General features: G+C 33.7%; 1 protein-coding gene across 3 annotated transcripts in view; it reads left to right on the plus strand.

Annotated features, from left to right (window-relative positions):
* Positions 1-7,632, plus strand: part of CSMD3 (CUB and Sushi multiple domains 3) — a 699,407-nt gene that overhangs the window by 467,447 nt on the left and 224,328 nt on the right. The gene's annotated exons all lie outside the window — the stretch shown is intronic.

Below are 7,632 nucleotides of genomic sequence, written 5' to 3' on the forward strand. Positions count from 1 at the left end.
TTGTATAGGATGAAATGGGAAATAGCACTACAGGAACAGCAGTATCTTCCCTTTTGCCTTCTAGCACTATTTCATCTTATTACAGGCAGCATGTTGACAAATCTGAACAGTTACTTAATTGTTATTAAATCCCTTTAGACATTTTAGTGCTGAAACAGAAGAAATCATTAAGTGAGGTCCATTTTGACCTTCTTTTTTTTTATCATCAGTGAAATTTATGTATTTTTTTCAAGATTAGCAAGACCTGTTCTAATACTGTCATTTTGTTTAGCAGTAGCAATGTTTCTAACATGAGTTGAAGCAGAAACTCTTAATGATAACATTATTTACCTTGTGCTTCCTGTGCTTGGTGGTTGTATTAGCCCTTGTTTTCCCCTACCTTCATTCTTTCTATGTGTATGACAAATACATGTGTGTGCATGCAGTAATTCGAAGAAAGAGTGAAGTATGTGAATAAGAGGCCAAAGTAGAAGATAATGTTTAGCGAAAGAGTGCCTCTGCTCCCTCTGCTGGTTTTTGAAGCCATGAATAGAGTTTTAAATTCCTTGGCTCCAGGATATTTTTCAACCTGTTTGGGAGAATCTTTCGTATCTGCTTTCCAGCTTCAGACATGCTCCTTTATTTAATGTTGAGGCCAAAAGGGAATGGGAAGAGCATTATGCACTGAACTTATCTAGATAGTCATTTAGGGTGAGTGGAAAAAAGAGATTGATGCAGACTAAGAATAGAGTTGCAAGGAAAAATGGATGGGACATGGGAGTAAAGCCATAAAGCAGCTATTGAAGTATTTCCAGCGCTTTACCTGAAAAGAGGTTTTAGAGTTTCATCTGAGAGGAGAGGCATTTTATTTAGTTCTCCATGCTCATGCAGTCTGTTGAGATCTAATGATGACAGTTTCAAGGATCCACGGAGTGTTACTGCCTCAGCATTTCTCTTACTCTTCAGTCCAGGTTCACAAAACCAGTGATCCTTCTCAAATACTTGATTGAGTTTATACACAGTTTGGGTATATATTCCTTATTAGAATTGCAGAGATTTTTTTTCATAAGATTTAAAAAAATAACATTTAAATAGCTACAAAACCTCAATTACACTGTTGCTGTATGGACATATTATTTTACTAACGAGGAAAGAAATATATTTGAGATGGAGAAAAGAGAAAGCTAATCTATGCAACTTTGTTTCAAGCTTTCATACACTTATCTTCGAGTATATAATGTTGTCTGAACGAAACAGATGGTGTCTGAGTACTTTAGCTACAGTGTAATTAACAAACAGAGAGCTTGCACAGGGGAGGTATCTACTTTTACTTTCCTCTTGCCATTTCACGAAATTGTGTATGAGTATTTAACTGGATTATTTGCCCTTTTACCTCAAGAGGAATGTTATTCAGTGACAACAAGTATTTTATGCTCAAATCTTTTAAAAACCTTGAATGCTTTATTGTTTTATATTCTTTTCTTAAACTTTAAACTAAAGATCTTTTTCTAAAAAGTGGATTAACTTTCTTATCAGTTCCTTACTATTTCTGATCTCATTTTATCAACTGTTCATACACAATTCTTCATCTGACATTTATTTAATGAGTGAAAATGTTCATAATTGATAATGTGGTATAATTTGAATTTTACTCCTTTGCAAATCATCCAGTATAAACAGAAAATTAATTTGTGTCTGGTAACATAAATTACAGGTGAGATAGTAGCCTTCACCAAATTAAAGGCAGTGGTGGGGGGCAGGGGGAAACCTAGAGAAGTTGAAATGGTATATAAAAAGTAGAAAGAAAATTGTAATTTAATTAGTATTATGTAATAAAGCTGGTGCTATTAGCATTGTCTTTATCTAGGGCTGCCCAACAAAATCCTTTATATGGCATCAAAGCCTTTAAAAAAAAAATAAATTGTAAAATAATTTTGTAAAAGGAAGCAGAAGGGAGTCAAAATAAGATTTTCTTGCCCATTGTCTCTATTAGTCTGTTTTGTTTGTTTCATTTTGTTTGCTTGCCTTTTGGGGGAGAAAAAAAAAGGGATATTTTGTTATCTGAAATAGTAGATCTATTTCCATGATTTTAACATTCATAATCTCTTTCTATAAGTAATTAACATGAAGGAAACTATTTATTTTATGATGAACTTCTTTTTTTACATTTTTTTTTTATGGTTGACAAGAATGAATTTTCTAATTTAGTACAATTATGCATTGCTCTCAGAGGGAGAAGAGAAAGTGATGGATTTGGTTTGAAATAAAGGAGCTCAGCCTGCTCATGCTTCTGTACTTTCCACCACTATCAAGTATCTAGGTCTACTAAAATTACAGCTTGTTTTATATATCTAATGTAAACAAAGAAATAAATGCCACTGCTCATGGCTTCAGATCTCATCACTAGGCAGAGAAGACCTTTGGTCTAGTATTGGTTTTGATATGCAGTGTATCATTTTCTTGTTGGACATCTGCAAACTATAGAATCTCTTCATATAAACTTTAAAATTTTTCAGTTTCTGCAGTCTCATTTGACCTGACAGTGAAGGACCACAATAGAAAGCAGAGCCCACAAAGACTGAAAAACAAAGTACAAAAAGATATGTAATATGGCAGAATATTTTAAAAACTTTGTATATGTATGTAAAAGAAAAATAAGAACATCTGGGAATTCAACAGCAGGACTGCAACATGAGGATTTTGGAACATGTCTAAGTGGGATGAACAGATTAAATAATGTAACTAGGGAACAGTTGTCAGAGGTCTTCCCTAAAACTAAGAGAAGAGTAAGAGTTTTGCAACAGGCCACAACCAATATGCAAACAGGAAGTACCTGGTACACCATATCTTCTCTGAACTGTCAGAGACAGAGCATGAAAAGTCCAATATATAATGGAAAAACATCAATGAAATCATCAGTAACTTCATTTGGTCAGTAAATTCTGCACAAAATAGAAAATTAGACCTTCAGGAAAAGTAAAGGAGAAAGAGAAGGGAACAAGTGTGCATTTGCCAGAGACATGAGCTGTATATCTCAGGGTCAGACGGAAGTATTAAGCATAATGAAACATTTTTTTCAGTTGACATTGCTTCATGTCACCAAGCTGAAAGTAGTAGCTGAGAGAGGAAAAGACAGCGAAAGAGAACTGAAAATGTTGAGAATGTTAAAAAAATTGGGTCATAATAATTGTGTGTGCTTACAATAATCTCTTCAGTCCCTTTAATATGCATGATGTGTGTAATATGAGATCAGATCCTACTAAAGTTGATGAGATTATTTCCATAGATTCCAAGAGCCTTTGAATCTGGTTTTACAGGGAAGTTACCTCTATGCTAGCTTTAACAGTTCACGTGCCATTTATCATTTATGCAGAAAGGAATGATCTGTGTTTATATCTCATAGGCCATTATTTCACCATTAATAGCTGCACTACTGAGTCACTCAGCATTACAGACTGCATTCTGTTCAGGCCTAAATGTGCAGTCACATTTCTGACAGCACACAATATAGAGCATTTTTGGAGGCAGGCAGCACAGAACTAACCTGTAAACATGTTTTGAGTATTTGGGAGGCTCTTTTGTAAATAGATGCTCTAGGAGTATTTTATATCATGTGACAGCAATTTCTTATCTAACAAGATATAACTTAAAATGCTTGGATTACTCTGCTGTCAAACTACAGCTGTCCTTCCTTATTTTGAGACTAGGTGAATAGTCCTTTGGAGTTACTTGTCTCTGTAGACTACAGAAAAAAACCTAGAAAACTTGTGCCAGATACCTACTTGGGTAGCTTAAATTTGGCAATATTAATTTCCAGTCTAGATTTATAATGTATGATATTGCTTACTTTGATTACATTTAATGAGCAAATGGTTACAAGTCAGCTTTCTATATTTATGTTTAGTGCTGATTTATAGCCACAATGTCTTCTAAATGTCCTGTGTTTGATTTTTTTTTTTTTTTTTTTGCTTTGGTTGGTTTCGTTGTTGGGTTTGTTTTGGGTTTTGTGGGGTTTTTTTATTTGTTTGTTTGTTTTTTATTTTGGGTGGGTGGGTATTTTTTTGTTCAAGAAAGATGGATTTCAGGAATTTAACTGTTTCCTTTCTCAGAGTGCTGTTTACTAGCACTTCTGGTATAGGGATCACTTCCTAACATAACTCCTTCACTTTTCTGAAGTCAGTAAGATAGGATTTATTCTTCCTCATGTCTATTCCATAACAGAACCAGCTTTACATCTAAAATGTTGTCACACTCTTGTTTGCTGTTTTCTTTCAGCATTGAGAGGAGTCCTTTGGATTTAGAGATTTCAGGATGACTGTTTTCCTATCAGAAACAACTGTGAATGTTCACACTTCTAAAAGTGTTTTTGGTTTGGTTTTGCTGGGGATGGTGTTGGTGTGTGTTTTCTTGGGGTTTTTTGTTTGTGTGTGCTTTTTATTTGGTTGGGGTTTTTTTGGTTTTTTTTTTCTTTGTGTTTTGCATCAAGAGGCCTAAAAGAAAGAAGCCATTGAATAGGTTTGTTTCCTTATATCAGCCGTTGCCTTTGTTCTAAGTAGCAGATATTAGTAAAAGGAATAACCACTTATGGGTCTTTCAATAGCAAAAATGTCATTCCTGTCACAGGTTTGTAAATAGCATTAACTGTTCCATAGCTGTTATATCTTAGTTCAGTAGTATATAGTATATGTGTATTTTATGCAGGCAAATGCTATGAGTTAATGCTTCCATGTAAAATGCCCTGGTAATAGTTTGTAGCTAGAGAGACCTGTAGTTATGGAATGGATAGCTGAAAGCAGAAAGGAAGTATTGAAAGAAACAGATTAATTTATAAGTACTTTTTCAATTATAAATAAATAGTTCTCTTGGTCATGTCACCAGAAAAACAACTTGGTTTAATTATGTTGAATATGTAAAATCTGCTGGTATGTTTTCTGTTAAAGCAATACAAAATTGAACACTGTAATTTAGGTTTCTTGGATAAAATTTGTAATTCTGGTGGGTCACTTTACTTCCTAACAAAATCCGTTACAGATCTTTATAACTGTCTATGAAAAAAATATATTTAGAAGTGCAAAAGTGTCTTTATGTAGAATCTTAATGTTATAAATGAAACTATCTTTCTATTTCAGAAAAGGTTCTCTTTAACTTCATCATATTTTTTTCTTTTCTTAATCCAATCTCATTAAATTCTTTAAAGTTAACTATTGATCAAAATAGTGCACAAGACTGTCAAATGTTTCCATAATAGTAAATTTGTACAAGTCTTTGAAATTATTCCAGCTAAGATACTTTGAAGATTTAATTAATAGCATGTATTTTATTTTCCATTTTGTATTAGTTAGCGGAAAATATAGTCAAAAGTACATGGGTTAAATTGTTTTGTGTAACAGTTGTCTTCCTAACAGATAGCTGTGTCATCAATAAAAGAGAATTACAATTTGGTCTGCACATATGTGATAGTATGATCTTAGTCACAGTTGCAAATCCCTTTGGCCAGTTTGGGTCAGCTGTCCTGATTGTGGCCCCTCCCAGCTTCTTGAGCACCTGGCAGAGGATGGGAGGCCGAAAAGTTCTTGACTAATATGAACACTACTTAGCAACAACTAAAACATCGGTGCATTATCAACATTCTTCTCATACTAAATTCAAAACACAGCACTAGTCCAACTACTAGGAAGAAAATTAACTCTATCCCAGCTGAAGCCAGGACAAGTGCAAAAAAAAAAATAAAGCAATAAGTCCACAAAAACTGAATACTTCAGACAGATTAAACACCTTCTTACTTTACCAGGTGTCAGAAGCTCCAGATTTGGCCCTATCTTTAACAACTCCTGAAGTATTAATAGGGTTTTTAAACTGTAAAGCTATAATGAAAATGCAGAATTTGCAGGACATGCAGAAAGGTAGAAAACTTTACTTTTAAGATAGGAGAAAAATCCCCTTCTGTTCAGCAGATTTCAGTTCACCCAGAGTGCAAAATCAAGGACAAGACAAATCAGCAGTGCTGTTCTCTGTTGCACGATTGTGTTCTTAACAGTTGCAACAGAACAGGTTGCACACTATTCTGTAATGAATCAAATTAAAAAGTTGTATGTTCACTGAGATCATCCTAATGATATTTTCAATAGAAATTGTATTAAAAACAGGGTGATCATTGGTAAGATTTTTCAATGCATGGGTAGTCCTTGTGTGTGGTCCAAGATTCTGGTGATTGCTTTTTTCTGAGAAGCTATTTCTATCTCCCTGTGTTCATATAGACACATAAAGAAATATGCTATCTGAAATAGGGATAGAACTGGTATAAAAAGCCTAAAAAACCCTATAGTTCCAAAAAACCCCCAAATCCGAAAACATGCAATCTAAAAGAAATCAAGATTTTCAAAACACTTCTCCCCAGCTGGAGCACATTGCCAGCATGATTACATATTGTCACAGTATCCATTTTCTGCTGAGTTCCAGCAATTATCTGAAACCATATGTCAATTAATTTATTTGGGGCTGGGTTTCACACTTAGTGCCAAATCTGAGCAAACGCTTAAGGGAAAATAGATGTTCAGGACTGAAAAGTTTGTATTTATGGAAAAAGAGATCTACTTATCAACTGGGAAAAAATAGCTAATTCTGTTGTCCAATAAGACATGATATGAGCAGTGTAGTACTTAGATGGTTTTAACAAAATACATTTTAACAATTAATGTAAATTGACAACAAAAACAGTAACAAAAAAGAAAATTATGTTATCTCATTAAACATGTGTCAGTTATCTCCCTAAGAACTTAAATGTATCTGACAGTAAAATCAGATAAAGTCCCTTAGGAAAGAACTTGATTTTCACTGTTCCCCCCACAAAAAAGATGTGAGACTATACCAGGTGACCATGTAAATACCACTTTTAAAACAAGTTCAGTTAACAATTGCTACTAACTACTTGTGATTGATAATCAGTAGAATGCATAAAATAATCTGTGTACAAATTCTGAATACAATCGCAATGAAATAATATTTAAGTATGCAGCTGGCCAAGTAGTCTGTGTTTTCCAACTTGAGTTTTCAGGTAAGCGTTCCAAAACTTACCATTACTGTCCATACAAGCTATTGCTGTTGGAAACACAGAAGTATCAATCTCCGGATTCTGTAAAGAATCATATGCAATACAAAACCAAACCAACATGATGAATATTTAATAACATGGGGCTCAGCATCTATAGTAACTACAAATTTGTGATGACTTTCAGAACTACCTCTATTGCTGAGCCTTCCTGGAAAATCTAACAGGTGAATCTATACTGATTAAGCTATGTATAGAGTGAATTTCTTAATAAGCTCCAATATACACCAAAGATATATGGGCTGAACTAAAAAGAAATAATGTGGCAGGAGAAAGATGTAAACATAAACCAGACACAGGTACTTTTTTGTTTTGGTTTGGTTTATTTCACCCAAATGACTAATAACTTTTCTAGATGTCAAATAAAATTATTAAAATATAGTGTGTTTCAATAGCTAAGAATAGGATCCTTGAAGCCAACTCTATACACAGAAATTTAAGTAATTAGTCTTTCTATGAGCAGCAAATTCAGTAAAACTTTTTTTAAAACCTCAGCTTTTCCACCTTTTTAAAACCTGATTTGTTTGTGTTTTCTTTCAAAGTTT

This window comes from Egretta garzetta, unplaced genomic scaffold (assembly GCF_000687185.1).
Source record: "Egretta garzetta isolate BGI_Z169 unplaced genomic scaffold, ASM68718v1 scaffold240, whole genome shotgun sequence".
Lineage (NCBI taxonomy): Eukaryota > Metazoa > Chordata > Aves > Pelecaniformes > Ardeidae > Egretta > Egretta garzetta.